Genomic DNA, 17,235 nt, shown 5'->3' with positions numbered 1-17,235 from the left:
AAAAGTACATACCCCTGGAACTGTGTGCTGTCCTTGAGTGTCCGTGGGCCGAGTTGGTGTTCTTGCGGGTGGGCTGTGGATCTGCGGGTACACCTATTCCTCCGGGCCGCCTCTGAGCCTTTGTGGTCCGCGATCTTGGGTCTCTTGGAGATTGTGTCCTGGCACGTTGGGGCCTGATGCTCTTGCTGGAGGGCCCTCAAGTATCCAGTTCGGGACGGTGACATGTGGGAGTCCAGTCGCTCGCAGGAAATGCAGAATATCATTGGGCCAACGGATGGTGTGCCAGTGGTTGTCAATCTTTGCCTGCAGACTAAACGGAAACCCCCATTTGTATAGGATCAGTTTTTCTTGTAGAAGGCGTGTAATTGGCCTCGGGGCTCGGCGGGAGTACAGGGTGAGTGTGGAGAGGTCCTGATACAACGATACCCGGGTGTCCATGAACGGAATGTCATGTTGTGCTCTGGCAGTTCTCATAATGGCTTCCTTGAGCGGGAAAGATTGTAGGTAGCAGATTACATCCCTAGGCAGGCCATCTCGCCTAAGAGTGCGCAGGGCCCCTGTGTGCTCTGTCAATGCCAAAGTCTGGTGGTGCATCAGCTCCTAAGAGCTGGGAGAACAGGCTCGTGAGAATTTCATGGGGGTCTTCCCCTTCTGCTTCTGGGATGCCTCGGATACGAATATTGTTTCGACGGCCCCTGTTGTCGAGGTCTTCTACCTGTCTCCTAAGGTCTAGGATGAGATTGCCCTGTCTAGTGGCCGCCAGGTCAGTCGCTTGGCGGTGTTGCTCAGCTTGCATGCAGTCGACTTCTAGTTCGTCTACCCGTCTTTCTAGGGCTGTGAGGTCACTTCTAACCGCGGCTATTTCCTCCCTGATGACCGACCGGAGTTCAGTCACCATTTCGGCCTTGTCTTTGCGGGTGAGCATGGTCGCGGAGATAGCCGCCAGGTCTGCTGAAATCTGGGTGAGTGCTACTGCATTGCTGGGGTCCGGTGGTGAGTGAGCTACGCTCTCTGAGCCGGGGGAGGCAGGCGTCTGTGTGTCGCGGTCTCGAGCGCCGTGTAGGCTGCAGGGTGTAGAGACATAGTCATCCATAGGGCCGGGCTGTTACTGGGGTTGTGTAGCAGGGGCCAGGCCTGGGGTGGCTGCGCGCTTAGATTTCCCCATTAGTTTCGACGGTTGCCGCTGTGTGATGAGGCTTTTGCGGGTTGGGGCCTAGGAGCTCGAGTCTCGTGCGTCCTACTCAGGCCACGCCCCCTTAAGCCAGTTATTATCTGCCCTAGAGTTGAATCCTAATATGCTCAGCCAGACACACTACCTACAGTGCCTACAGCATGATTTACACACTGTATTAAGCGAGGAACTCAAACTAGAATGCCACACTAGCAAACCTTAGGGCTCAGACACCCACTTCAACTAATGAAAAGCGTTATCATACTTAACCCTAATGTAAAGCTGCATAGAATGTTATACCTGAGGCATTCCCATAACCTATGAATACATTTAAGCTTGAACACTTATGCTTGCTCACTCACTCAGTGCCCAGGGCACATACGTCAGTTAACAGCCTGAGTACTAAGCCATAGAGTTTCTCTTAACTACTGACAACTATTACTCTACTATTGTGATTTGTTTGTTATTACACTACAAAAAATGTGCAATTCCTAATAATGCCATGCTACTGATATCCTATGTTTGTCTTGCAATGCTTGATAGAGCTGTTGTGGCATATGAAGCTTGACTGTACACACTTGCACGATAAAAATAAAGAATTACAAGCAGTATCCTTGAAAACATGTCATGGTGTTTTAAATTATTCAGATAAAGGGAACTGCAAGGCATTGTGTGAGGGTGAAGTACCATGCATATGGCCTTGGTGTATACTGTGCATATGAAAGACTATGATCTCTTGTGTCACACTCAGGAGTTTTGTCAACCTGAATTAAAGGCACAGAAAAAAAAAAAAATATATATATATATATATATATTTTTTTTTTTTTCTTCTCGTATAGTGGCAGTACTTACAAGTGGGATGTTCCTTCCGGTTTTGGACAAGAAGCTTCCCCTTCTCTGAAGATAATTGTGCTCTGCCTGCTGCCTCCATATAACCTGTGAGCTAGGGTACAACTCCAGTTCTTCTTGTCCCGACAAGGGGATGGACAAGTTCCCCACAGGTCCAGGTAGAGAATGGTGCGGTCAGCACAGGCTGCTGACCGGGGAGGTGAGTGCCTGATAGTTCCCTGGGCAGGAACTGAGCGGCAACAGTACTTACCTTGCGACCGGATACCTTGCTATTTGTGTTGCCTCTGGAAGTTCCCGGACGGACCTCCCACTGTGGACTAATACGCATGTGCACAGAGGTGGAACACACGCCCGGGAGGTGTCGCGCTCCACCATGCACCGAATCGCGCTACTGCGCATGCGAAAACTGTTCATGTTTTTGCCGCCAAATTCAAAAATTGGTGGCAAATAAAGCTGTGCAGGACCTTTCTGACCCCAAGGGTGGGTGTACAGTCCTGGTTCTCCGTGTCACCAGCCCTCCCACACGGTTTTAAGGTGGTTTGAGGTGAGATTTAACTTAAAACTCTCCTTTTGTTACCTATCACTATTGCATGCTCCTATATATAATGACTGGTGTTTTTTCCTTCCCAGATATGTCCAGTCTTATGTCTCCGGATAAGACCGATAAAGACAAGATGTCAGCATCTGTTCCTAAAAAAAAAAAAAAAAAAAACCACAAGCAAATCTAAGCACTTATGTTGTCTGGAAAGTGTTGTGCCTCTACCTGACGGATGTTGCAAAAAGACAAGCAATCCGTGATCTACGGAATTGCTAGAAAAAGCCAAGCAGACTGATATGTCATCCTTCCTGTGCTGGTTTCAGGAAAAATTTGTCCCAGACTTTTTTCAATCTTTTAAAGATGCTGTAAAAAAAAACTGCTATTCAGGAGAAGCAAATAAAGTAGAAAGGTGAACAGCGCTAAAACTTAGAAAATGTACATACGTTTAGTAGAGATACTGGCCAACGGAGTAACTTGAAAAAAGAGAACAAAAATACAATAATGGTACAGTATGTATGAACAATATAATTCAACAAAACAGAGGTGTTGTATTCACACTCACACTTTAAAGAGCTATATCAGCTTGGTGTTAAGAGCCTGGACGGAATAATCCCCGTCTATGGATTTCTTGAGGTTCAGGACCGTTGGTGAATTTATAGGTGTGAGTTTTCGTTATATGAAAAACAGAAGTAGAATACGCCACATGGTATAGTATGTAAATGTAGTAAAGTGGATGATCCTACTTACATATACTAGAGCAACGACCTGCTCTAGTTTGAAGAGTTTCAGGTGGAACAATCCCCACTTTGGGATATAATGGACCCAGGTATAGCAGCAAAAGCAATATTGAATAGGAAGGAGGACAAGAGAAATGACTGGATATGTTTAAAAATATATATACTTTAATACAATTAGTAAAAAGTGAATAACAAACTATAAAACCAGTCCTTTAAAAAAGTCCAAAATTCTTCCTCACTTAATACAATTAGTAAAAAAAGTGAATAACAAACTATAAAACCAGTCCTATAAAAAAGTCCAAAATTCTTCCTCACTTGACGCGTTTCGCCGAAGCTTTTTCAAAAGTGAATGCTTGCTGCTTGGGGTCCTTGAGATTATTTTTTGTTCTTTGGCATTTGATACTATTCAGGAGAAGCAGCCTACGAAACGTAGGAGAAATAAATCTCCTTCTCTATCTGATATTTCTTCAGGAGAATGCTCTTCCTCGTCACCTGATATTTCCAGCCTAGCTTCAAGTGTGGAAGAGGGTTTTCCACCAGAAGAGCTTAAAATGTATTAAAGAAGTGGCGACAGCTCTACAAGAACCAGAACCCACCAAGGGTAAGGTTGAAGGTTTTGCGATGCCCCCTAAGATAATGGATCTCCTTCATAGAGAATGGAAGAATCCTGAAAGACGTGCATTTATTTCAAAACATTTTAAACTTCTGTTCAAACTACAGTCTGAAGAGAAATGGGAGGATCTTCCCAAGGTAGATATTCAGATAGCCCAGCTTTTAAAAAAAGACCACTATACCCATTCGCGAGGTCTTGGAACTTTAAGACCCAATGGACAAACGAGCCGAAACTTTGTGTAGAAGAATCTTCCAAGCCACATGATACCAGTGCAGAGCAGAAATAGCAGGTTCAGCGGTTCTCAGGGCACAGAGCATTTGGCTCGAAGCCCTGGAAGAGTCTCTTATGGGAAAGTCCAATACCGACCCTGCCCAGCTGATGTTCCTCCTGAAATTATCTAACTAATGTCTTTCGGATGCCTCTGATGAGATTCTTCGTTTATCAGCAAGAATTATGGGATTGTCATCAGTGGCCAGAAGAGCGCTATGGTTACGAACATGGACAGCCTATCCTAGACCTAAATCATGTCAACTCCTGCATACCGTATCAAAGGTTTCGTATGGAGAATATTATGTCTGTCACACACATCTTACAAAAAGGGGATTGCATGGCAAAGTTTGATCTAAAAGATGCTTACCTCCATGTTCCGGTATCAAAATCTTCCCGGAAGTTTCTCAGGTTTGCAGTCTTGACAGGAAGGCAAAGAATTCTCCGTCTTCAGTTCAAGGCTCTACCCTTTGGCCTGTCATCGGCTCCTCTGGTATTTATGAAAATCCTGGCACCCATAGCAGAAGCTTTACACCTGAAAGGTATGTCGATTGTTCCATACCTGGACCATTGGTTCTTGAAAGCCCAATCAGAACAACTTCTAAGATCATCTCAAGATTGCTACGAAGGTTTTGAAAGAACACGGTTGGCTCCTAAACCTAAAAAAAAACAAGTTGATTCCTTCATTGAGTCTGGAATTCTTGGGTCTTCGGGTAGAATCACAGTCCCTGTCTCGTTTTCTTCCAATAGAGAAACAAAGAAGGATTTTCAAAGCTGTGTCAAGTCTGCAGAAAAACCCAAGTGCCATCCAGGATACTACGAGGTTACTGAGCCTCCTCACTTCTGCAATCCCAGCAGTGGCTTGGGCAAAGGCAGAATCAAAACCATTGCAATGGGACATTCTTTCACAATGGTCAAGAAGACAGGAGGATCTAGACTCTTCCTTTCACCTATCCGAAGTGGTAAAAAAAAAAAACTAAACTGGTGGAAAGAAAGAAGCAACATTTCAAAAGGCCTCTCGTTTGCACAAAAACAGTGGATTACGATAACCACAGATGCTTCCCAAACTGGTTGGGGCGCCCATCTAGGATCTTAGTTCCATCAAGGTCTTTGGAACAGGGAAGAAGCAAACGATTCCTCAAACTTCAGGGAGTTGAAAGCGGTATGGAAGGCACAAAAATCTTTCAGTTTAGTCATCACCAATCAGGCAGTGAGGATTCAGTCGGACAACGCCACTACAGTGGCTTATTTAAATCGCCAAGGAGGCACAAGGGTGAAAGCTCTCTACAAGACCTCTATCGCATCATGTCTTGGGCCCAAGCGAAACTTCTCGTAATCTCAGCTACCCATATCTGAGGGTCTCTAAACGTTATTGCAGACGACCTCAGTAGGAGTCATTGGTCTCAGGCAGACTGGTCACTATCAAACCAAGTTTTATTGGAGCTGGTTTCCCGCTTCGGCAGGCCGGATAGGCCACAAGGAGAAACAGAAAAGTGTAGAGATTTGCTTCTCTCCAAGCACGAGATTGCCCAGATATTTTAGACGGTCTATCGATCACTTGGAACTTCGACATGGCTTAGGTTTTCCCTCCAATAGCTTATTCCACGAATTGTTCAGAAGATAAGATGAGAGAAGGCAAGAATTCTAGCTGAACAGGAGTTGGTTTTCAGAAGTGGAAAACATGACCATCTCACGTTGGTCTCTTCCAACATGAGCGTTTGACTCTTCCCGTAGAAACCTTGGAAATGTTCCACCTGACAGCATGGTTGCTGCAAGGTTGATCCTCCAAGGACATGGTCTTTCAGACCGCTTATGTGACGTTCTGCTGTCTTCAGTTTGCTTGTCCACGACAAGAATCTATTTCAAGGTTTGGATGAAGTTCAGAGCCTGGTGTTCCGTTCGAGGTTCGGATCCTGCCAAAGCATCAGTCCCGGAATTTCTTTCTTTTTTGCAGGATGGGTTTGAAGCCGGCCTAGCGGTCTCTACTCTCAAGGGCCAGATTTCAGCTCTCACTTCCGGGTTTGTAAAATTGCCTCAGACTTGCTAATTCGGAGGTTTGTTAAGTCCATACGGCTGAAGAGGCCTCCCAAGTTAGTCCCTTTCCCTACCTGGGATTTGTCCTTGGTGCTTCAAGCCCTTTGTGAACCAACGTATGAACCATTACTGGAGGTTCCCATTAAACTGCTTACCTTCAAGACCGCATTCCTGGTGGCTATCACCTCAGCTAGGAGGATAGGTGAGATCCAGGCTCTATCTTCCCCTCCTGAGTTCACATGAGTCTACCTTCAGATGACTCAGGGGTTTAGGACCTCAGATCATCTTTGTCTCCTTTCAAGGCACTAACAAGGGTTGTGCTGTCTCCAGACCCTCTTCAGCCAGATGGCTGACCAATACCATCAGGTTGGCTTATCAATCCAAAGGGATTCCACTTAGATTTCCATTAAAGGTTCATTCCACTAAGGCTATGGCTACCTCCTGGGCTGAAAGAGCAGCTGCCTCACCTGAGAACATCTGCAAAGCAGCTACTTGGTTGTCGTTGCATACGTTATAGGCTGGACATATTTTCATCCTCTGAAGCTGCTTTTGGGCGTAAGGTGCTACAGGCAGTGGCCTTCTGAGTCCCCACCCTTTTGTTTTGTTTGCAGGGATCTTGCTATATCCCACTTGTAGGTACTGCCACTATACGAGAGGAAAAACAGTAATTTTACTTACCGTAAATTCCTTTTTTCTTAGTATAGTGGCAGTACTGGCTTTCCCTCCACTTTTATATGGATTAAATAACTTTTGCATTATTCAGTCTCCGTTTGGTTATTTTGTATTACTGGAGTTGTACTCTGGCTCACAGGCTATATGGAGGCAGCAGGCAGAGCACAACAATTATCTTCAGAGAAGGGGGAGCTTCTTGTCCAAAACCGGAAGGAACATCCCACTTTTAAGTACTGCCACTATACCAAGAAAAAAGGAATTTACGGTCAGTAAAATTACATTTTTTTTTTTTTTTTTTTTAAAGGTTTCTGAACTACATTGCACTTTTGCAACGTTAAGCTGCAGTAGCAGATACTATTACACTAGGAGAGGTGTCATCAATACCAAGCCTCTCATTCTGGTTTACTAGTCAAAACTTTTTTTGGCTTAAAGGGACACTATAGTCACCAGTGCAACTACATGTATTCCTGACCCTATAGTGTTAACACCACCATCTATTCCCCCTGGGCCCCTCATACCTCCATAAATATAGTAAAAATCTTACGGTATTCAAGCCAGAAGCTGTAACTCTGCATGCTGTTTGCCTAAAAAAAAAAAAGGTCTGCTGACTTCATCAGACGTGGTAGCCTGATCCAATCACAGTGCTTCCCCATAGGATTGGCTGAGACTAACAAAGAGGCATATCAGGGCCAGAGTCAGCATTCAAACACAGCCCTGGCCAATCAGCATCTCCTCATAGAGATTAATTGATTCAATGAATCTCTATGAGGAAAGTTGAGTGTCTGCATGCTACCCTGTGCTCTGCTGACAGCAGATCTGAGTGGATTGAGGAGTTTTATGCCTCAATCAACTCGGGAAGTCCCTCTGGTGGCATTCTGAGTGACTGCAACTGGAGTTGTTCCTAGCTTTCAATGTAAACACTGTATTTTCTCAGAAAATAAGTGTTTACATGAGAGAGGCTGCAGGGAGCTATATTTCTCACCTGAACAACCTCATTAAGCTTAACCCCTTAACCCCTTAAGGACACATGACATGTCTGACACGTCATGATTCCCTTTTATTCCAGAAGTTTGGTCCTTAAGGGGTTAACCCCTTAAGGACCGGACTGTTTTTGCGATGTTGTACATTTGCGACCAGGCATCTTTTTACACTTTTGTGGTGTTTGTGTTTAGCTGTAATTTTCCGCTCTCTCATTTACTGTTCCCATACAAATTATATATATTTTTTTCAGGACAAAAGGGGCTTTCTTTACATACCATTATTTATATAATCTCATGTAATTTAATTTTTAAAAAATGAAAAAATATGATGAAAAATTGAAAAATACATGTTTTTTGACTTTTATGTGAAAAATCTTTTACTCATCTACAAAAGCGAATGAAAAAAACTGCTAAATAGATTCAAAATTTTGTCCTGAGTTTAAAAATACCCAGTGTTTACATGCTTTTTGCTACTTTTTTGCATGTTATAGGGCTATAAGTACAAGTAGGATATTGCGGTTTCAAAACATACATTTTTAAAATGTATCAATAGTGACATTGTAACACTATTATCTGTCATAAATCGCTGAATAACACCCCACATGTACATATTTTTTTTAAAGTAGACAACCCAGGGTATTCAATATGGGGTATGTCCAGACTTTTTTAGTAGCCACTTAGTCGCAAACACTGGCCAAAGTTAGCGTTCATATTTGTTTGTGTGTGAAAAAAGTAAAAAACTAAATTGAACGCTAATTTTGGCCAGTGTTTGTGACTAAGTGGTTACTAAAAAAGACTAGACATACCCCATTTGCAATACCTTGGGTTGTCTTCTTTTGCAAATGGTATGCCATCATGGGGGTAATTCTCATTCCTGGGCTACCATACGCTCTCAAAGGCAACGTAACCAACCTGTCCATTTTCAATGTAAAAATATTTGACCCATATATTTGACCCTGTAACGTTCAAAAACGCTATAAAACCTGTACATGGGGGGTACTTTTATACTCAGGAGACTTTGCTGAACACAAATATTAGTGTTTCAAAACTGGAAAATGTATCACAACAATTATATCAGCAGTAAAAGTGCTGTTTGTGTGTGAAAAATGCAAAAAAAGTCACTTTCACTGACAATATCATCGCTATGATATGTTTTACTGTTTTGAATCACTAATATTTGTGTTCAGCAAAGTCTCCCGAGTAAAACAGTACCCCCCATGTACAGGTTTTAGGGTGTCGTAGAACGTTACAGGGTAAAATACAGTGACAGCAAATTAAATTCTCTGGACTTTCGGCTTGGGTTGGCAGGCAGGTCCCTTAAATTGCAATCAATAAAATAACTTAATTATGTAAAAATATTACATAAATACGCACGTAGAATTTAAATATATATGCATATTTATATATTTGAAGTCTACGTGTATATTTATATAATTATTTATGTAATTTTGTATATGGACATATGAATAGTTCGTATTCTTTTTATTTATTTATATATACATAGATATATATACAATTTCATTCTAAGTGTATTTTGATATAAATATATATATATTAATATCAAAATACAGTTAGAATCAAATTTCGTGTAGATATATAATTTTTTTTAAATTTTTATTATTTTTACATGTTTAATTTAATTTAAATTACTTTTTATTTGTATTTTATAATATATATATATATATATATATATATATATATATACAATATATATAGTTATTATATATATTATATATATTCGTGTGTAATTTAATTATAAGTGTATTTTTATATTAATATATGTACATATTAATATAAAAATACACTTAGTATGACATTATATATATGATATATAGACATATATTATATAGGTATAATATATGTCTATATATCATATATAATAATCATTTTTTTTTTATTAACTATAGCTTTAATTTTTTAATGATTTTACACTGGCAGGGAGACTGCCTGTCAGCACAGACAGTCCCCCTGCAGGCAGACACATGGACACCTATTGTGACCATGTGGTCGCCCTGTTGGGCGATCACATGGCCACAGGGGTCCTAATCCGCCATGGGGAGACTGTCTGGGCTGCAGACAGTCTCCCCACACCGGGAGCACCGCCGATCGCCGCCGGGGGAACGACGGCGATCGGGTAAGTACCTCTTAAATTTAGGACGGTTCAGGACCGTCGTCGGTCGGCAAGGGAAAAATGCCGATGACGGTCCTGAACCGTCTAGCGTCGTTAAGGGGTTAAGGACCGGCCTGTTTTTGCGATGTTTGTACGTTAAGGACCAGAGCAGTTTTAACACTTTTGTGGTGTTTGTGTTTAGCTGAAATTTTCCACTCTCTCATTTACGGTTCCCATACAAGTTATATATTGTTTTTTTCAGGACAAAAGGGGCTTTCTTTACATACCATTATTTGTATTATGTCATATATTGTATTTAAAAAAAATAATAAAATATGGTGAAAAATTAAAAAAAAAACATGTTTTTGGACTTTTACTTGAAAAATCTTTTACTTATCTACAAAAGCTAATGAAAAAAACTGCTAAATAGATTAATAATTTTGTCCCGAGTTTAAAAACACCCAGTGTTTACATGCTTTATTGCTTTTTTTTGCAAGTTATAGGCCTATAAATACAAGTAGGAAATTGCTGTTTCAATATATATATATATTAAATGTATCAATAGTGACCTTGTAACACCGTTATCTGTCATAAATCCCCGAAACACACCTAACATGTACATATTTTTTTAAAGTAGACAACCCAGGGTATTCAAAATTGGGTATGTCCAGTTTTTTTTAGTAGCCACCTAGTCACAAACACTGGCCAAAGTTAGCATGTATATTTGTTTGTGTGTTAAAAATGCAAGAAACGCTAACTTTGGCCGGTGTTTGTGACTAAGTGGCTACTAAAAAAGGCTGAACATACCCCATTTGCAATACCTTGGGTTGTCTTCTTTTGCAAATGGTATGCCATCATGGGGCTAATTCTCATTCCTTGGCTACCATACGCTCTCAAAGGCAACCTAACCAATCCGACAAATTTCAATAAAAAAAAAGTAAAATAAAGCCTTATATTTGACCCTGTAACTTTCACAAACACTATAAAACCTCTACATGTGGGGTACTGTTATACTCAGGAGACTTCGCTGAAAACAAATATTAGTGTATCAGAACAGTAAAATGTATCACAGCAATAATATCCTCAGTGAAAGTGCTGTTTGTGTGTGAAAAATGCAAAAAACTTCAGTTTCACTGACAATATCATCGCTGTGATATGTTTTACTGTTTTGAAACACTAATATTTGTGTTCAGCGAAGTCTCCCGAGTAAAACAGTACCCCATGTACAGGTTTTAGGGTGTCATAGAAAGTTACAGGGTTAAACACAGTGCTAGCAAATTAAATTATCTGGACTTTCGGCCTGGGTTGGCAGGCAGGTCCCTCAAATTGCAATCATTAAAATTACTTAATTAGGTAAAAATATTACATAAATACACATGTAGAATTTTAATATATATACATATTTATATATTTGACGTCTACGTGTATATTTATGAAATTATTTATGTAATTATGTATATGGACATATGTATATTTCGTATTGTTTTTATTTATTTATTTATACATATATATATATATATATATCATTACATTCTAAGTGTGTTTTGATATAAATATATATATATATATATATATATATATATATATATATATATATCAAAATACTGTTAGAATAAAATTGCATATATAAATATTTTTTTTATAATTATTAAAAATTATTTTTATTTTTTGTTATTTATTTTTATTAACATATTATTTGTATTTTATAATAATAATATATATACCATATATATAGCAATTATATATATTGTATATATTTGTGTGTAATTTAAATATAAGTGTATTTTTATATTAATATACGTATATATAAATATAAAAATACACTTAATATGACATTATATATATGATACATATACATATATTATATATAGATATAATACATGTATATATATCATATATATATATATATATATATATATATATAAACACATATTATTTTTTTTTACACTTTTTTTTTTTTTACCGTATATACTCGAGTATAAGCCGAGTTTTTCAGCACATTTTTTGTGCTGAAAAACCCCAACTCTGCTTATACTCGAGTCATAGTCTGTATTATGGCAATTTGCATTGCCATAATACAGACTGGGGGGAGAGGGGGGCTGGCAGAGCTGTACTTACCTTTCCTGCAGCTCCTGTCAGCTCTCTCCTCCTCCGCGCCGTCCGTTCAGCACCTCGGTCAGCTCCCAGTGTAAGTCTCGCGAGAGCCGCGGCTCTCGCGAGACTTACACTGGGAGCTGAGAGAGGGAGCTGCACAGACCGCGCGGAGGAGGAGAGAGCTGACAGGAGCTGCAGGAAAGGTAAGTACAGCTCTGCCAGCACCCTCCCCCCCCACTGAACTGCCAATGACACTGGACCACCAGGGAAGGAGCCCCCCTCCCTGCCATGTATCAAGCAGGGAGGGGGGACGAAAAAAAAATATAATTAAAAAAAAAATTATGAATAATTAAATAATAAATAATAAATAATTATACAAAAAAAAAATAATAATATTAAAAAATAAAAAATAAATAATAATTAATAATATATTAAATGCCCACCCCCACCAACACATACACAAACACACACTGCATCACACACACTGCATCACACACACTCACACTTCATTCATATACACACACTGCACTCACACACCCTGCATTCATACACACACTGCACTCACACACACTGCATTCATACACACTGCACTCATACACACACACACACTGCATTCATTATATACACACACTGGAAATAAATATTCAATTAATATATACGCACACACACTGCACTCACACTGCACTCATACACACACTGCACTCATACACACACTGCACTCATACACGCACTGCACTCATACACGCACTGCACTCATACACGCACTGCACTCATACACGCACTGCACTCATACACGCACTGCACTCATACACGCACTGCACTCATACACGCACTGCACTCATACACGCACTGCACTCACACACTGCACTCATACGCTGCTCTGCATTCTCTGCATTCTCTGCATTCATTATATACACACACTCTAAATAAATATTCAATTAATATAATTTTTTTAGGATCTAACTTTATTTCGAAATTTACCAGTAGCTGCTGCATTTCCCACCCTAGTCTTATACTCGAGTCAATAAGTTTTCCCAGTTTTTTGGGGTAAAATTAGGGGCCTCGGCTTATATTCGGGTCGGCTTATACTCGAGTATATACGGTACTTTATTTTTTTGATTTTACAGATGCAGGGAGACTGCCTGTCAGCACAGACAGTCCCCCTGCAGGCAGATACACAGACACCTATTGCGGTCATGTGATCGAGTGATCACATGGCCGTGGGGTCCTTATCTGCCGAGGGGGGACTGCCCGGGCAGACAGGCAACCCCCCTGGACCGGGTGGAGCACTGATCGCCGCCGTGGGACCGACGGCGATCAGGTAAGTAGCCCCAGACCGCTATGACGGTTCAGGACCGTCAGCGGTCCTGAAGGGGTTAAGTTGTTCAGGTGACTATAGTGTCCCAATAAGGCTTGTGTTGCAGTACTATTTATATTTTAGAGCACTGCATAGGAGAGGAAGGCACTTGGTACACAAAACCTGAGCCAGACTCCTCAATTAATGGCCAACTTCAATAACCTGAAATTGCTTATGACCCCCACAGCCCTTCTGGCAAGACATACATGACAGTCTGTGTGTGTCTGTGACCTCCTTGTTACATTGTTTTGTATGCCTTTAGAGCAGGGATATATAACACCTTTGACATCACATTTCCCTTTATGCTTTGCTAGCCTTATGATTATAAGAGCATTAAGAGAGATGTCCAACTACACCTGGAGTGCTGAACATGCCCTACTACTGCTTTAGAGTATTGCTCCCAGTGTTAATAATGGGTTGGTGGACTAAAAAGGTGCCTTTTCTGGCATCTGCAAGGGGTGGGGTGGATGTTTATTTTGGCCATGATTATTGCGATTTACCCCTCTCCCACTCTCCTTACTCCATACCAAATGCAAGGGTAAGTTTGGAACTGGATTGTCTTTAACTTTTCTGTACAAAGGACATGGTGTCTAGTGCTGATTGGTCACACAATGCATACTCTTTTTAGGGACTGTGTAATGTCCATTTTCCTCTGTGGTTAACACACTTTACTGATGTTGTACCCTCTTCACTGGATCTCCACTTTGCTAAGTTCTCATCTCTAAAATGTAATATCCTCTTCTTCTACAAAGGAATTGTGGTAGGGCAGACTATCAAAGTATCATGGGAATTGTGCAACATCTAGTGATCTAACTTTTGGCCACCACTGATATTATTAATATAAAGCTATGTATTGCCTTGTTTCTTTTTCTCTCCAGACCTATGGGATATAATACTGCATGTTGATTAGTGATCATGAAATAACGTGTGTGTTTGTATATTTATATTTCCTCGCCATATCCATGTCAGCACAACAATGGGTAGCATATCCCTACCCCTAAGCAGACCGGAACCTAATTAAAACAGAAGGTATAAGTTACCCCTCCCACCCTCAGTCGTCTATTTGTTCCTGTCCTGTCCCTAGGACAGACTTTGTCCTTATAAGACTAGAGAATTTTTCTTTTTGGTCTACCTGAGGGTTGTTACCTTCTGCCTCAAGGGAGTTCAGCCTCTCTCCCTTGAAGTCTTCAGTACACGGCCCTGTGTAAAGGTGACCCCCTGAAGATACCCCTTTAGTGACCGGGGGTATTACTTGCTGTGACTCTAGGGGTAGCAAGATAATGCCATCACCAAAATTCTTGCAGTGACCAAAGGGGTAGCAGGCTGGAGCATTCACATACAGAGCATATGGATTTACTTGCTGTGAACCTAAGAGTAGCAAGATTAGGCCATCATCATATTTCCTGCAGTGACCAAGGGGTAGCAGGCTGGACATGCACATACAGAGCATATGAATTGCAAGGATTCTATGAGAGTGACAAACATTTCATCCCTGAAGGAATTAATGTGAGACAGACTAGCATTCCAGCACTGAAATGGGGAATGTACAATTCTATCTTGTACTTTCTGTGGATTTACTTGCAGTGACCCTAGAGGTAGCAAGATTATGCCATCACCCTATTTCATGCTGTGCCCAAAGGGGTTGCAGGCTGGGCAGGCACATACAGGGCATATATATGAATATAACACCTTCTACCCTTCATCGGTTTCATCTAAACGGTAAGAGTTTTCTGATAATTTCAGTCAAACTTATTCCTAGTCTTCTAATCGTCTGTTTATCTTTACTAATGGACCAGAAAAGGTCAACAGATGGATATTCTTGGCTATTTTCAGCACTGTTAATTTTGTCTACTAACCATTTTAGTCAACTAAACCTTTTGAGATTTAGTAGACTAAAACTAAAACAATTCAGATGACGTAAATACGACTAAAACAGCTTTTTAGTTAAGACTATGACCAAAACTAAATTGAAATTTGCCGCCAAAAATAAAAAAAGAACAGAGGGGCAAAATAGACAGACTAGGGCTTGGAAGAAAAACACCTGGAGAGGCTGAGAGGACACAAAGAGACACAGAGGGGCTGTGGGAGGGGCAAAAGAGACAGAGGCTTTAACTAAACCCATTAGATTTAAGTTGTCAACTAAAATCTACTGGAGATTTAGTCGACTAAAACTAAAAATTAAATTGACTAAAATACGATTAAAACTAAAATGGCTTTTTAGGCAAAAGACTGACTAAAACTAAATTGAAATTTTCCTCCAAGATTAACACTGTTTTTTTTTTCAGTCTACTAACCCCTAGGGCTTACAGTACCTGAACATCTGTTTGCTCTCCACTAGAGCTATTTCTCCCTATTGATCATCAGTGGCCAAGTTTCCCTGGAACTTATAGGTAAATGGCTGCTTGGTCCTCAACCAATAATTTTCAGACATTTTTTTTGGTACATTTGAGTTGGTCAATTTGCTAATGTGTCAATCGTGGGCAATCAGTTTTTCATTTCCAATGTCCTTATGCGGTGTGTGTCCATTTGCATTCATGTTTTGGAAGTCTTGTGTATTTATTTCCCTCCCTTGGTAATTGCTAGGGTATTACCTATTGTTGTGCTGTCATGGATAAGGTCAGGGAAGAGAAAAATGTATTCCTACTTACCATAATTTTCTTTTCATGGTCATAGACCACGGCAGCACAAAGATCAGGGAAGGGGTGGGGATACAGAAGCGAAAAAGGAGGGAGTAGGTTATGCATTTATGCTATTGTTTTATACAGAAATAAAAGGCCATACATCTTACAACATTGCATAGAATCGTGCACCATGTAGATAAACCTCTATCGGTTTTCCGTAGGTCTGCGTGCTCCGCCGGATTCTTTTCCTTACCGATGTCTGCGTTAGGTCTTATTGGTTTCAGACCCCCAGCTACACCAGTGTGTAGCCCATCTTGACCCCGTGGTTCCAAACGAGCAGTGCGTTATGTGAAAGGTGGTGTTCACTGTTCGGTAGGTGAGGGCCTCCAGGTGATCGTGTTGGAACGTGTGTTCCCTGAGCATGTTTGTGTTTACGTTGTGGTAGATGTTGGCCAAAAGGGGTCTGGGGGCTGTGGAGGGGTTGGGGGTGTTACCTTCGTCACCCAGCGGGTACGGTGAGTGGGGTTGATTTCCCCTATCACATAGGGTCGTTGGTGTTTGTTGTCAATTGGGGTATGTGCTATGTGTACGGAGTTAGGTTTTTTCCTTGCACGCCCCCACACACAGGGCCGGGGAGGGTCAGCGGGAGAGGGAGAGGTGGTGGCTAGAAGGGGGAGAGCAAGAGGAAAGAGGAAGGGTGGGGGGGTAGGTTGTACTGTTCTCGGCTGTTGTAAGGTTTTGTGTCTTTTGGTTTTCCTGCCTTGTTGTTCTTCGATTGTTGTTCATCCCTATTGTAGGGTTGGTCATTGTTTCTTTATCCTAGGAGGGTAGTGGGTGATAGAGTGCGTCTTTTGTGGAGTGCCTATGACGTTCCTGGGTAGTTAGCATCCCATAGGTCCCAGGCCTTGTGGAATGCTTTGTATGTGTCATGTGTCTGTGCAGTGAGATCGTCCAAGTCTCGTGTCTCTTTTATTTTGCGTATGACAGTCGTTATTTTGGGGGTGCATTGATCTGCCCATAGCTCTGCAATTGCCCGTCTTGCTGCTAGAGTGATCCTAGCAGTGAGCTTGTTTTCGCTCCTCGTGAAGGGAGTCCATAGGTTTGGTGAGTAGCATGGTCCAGGGGTGTGCTGTGAAAGGTTTGTCGATAATCGTTTCAATGAGTTGGTGTACCTCCGTCCAGAGGGGTTTGA

Source organism: Pelobates fuscus, chromosome 7 (genome assembly GCF_036172605.1).
Source record: "Pelobates fuscus isolate aPelFus1 chromosome 7, aPelFus1.pri, whole genome shotgun sequence".
Classification (NCBI taxonomy): domain Eukaryota; kingdom Metazoa; phylum Chordata; class Amphibia; order Anura; family Pelobatidae; genus Pelobates; species Pelobates fuscus.
This window is presented reverse-complemented; position numbering follows the sequence as displayed.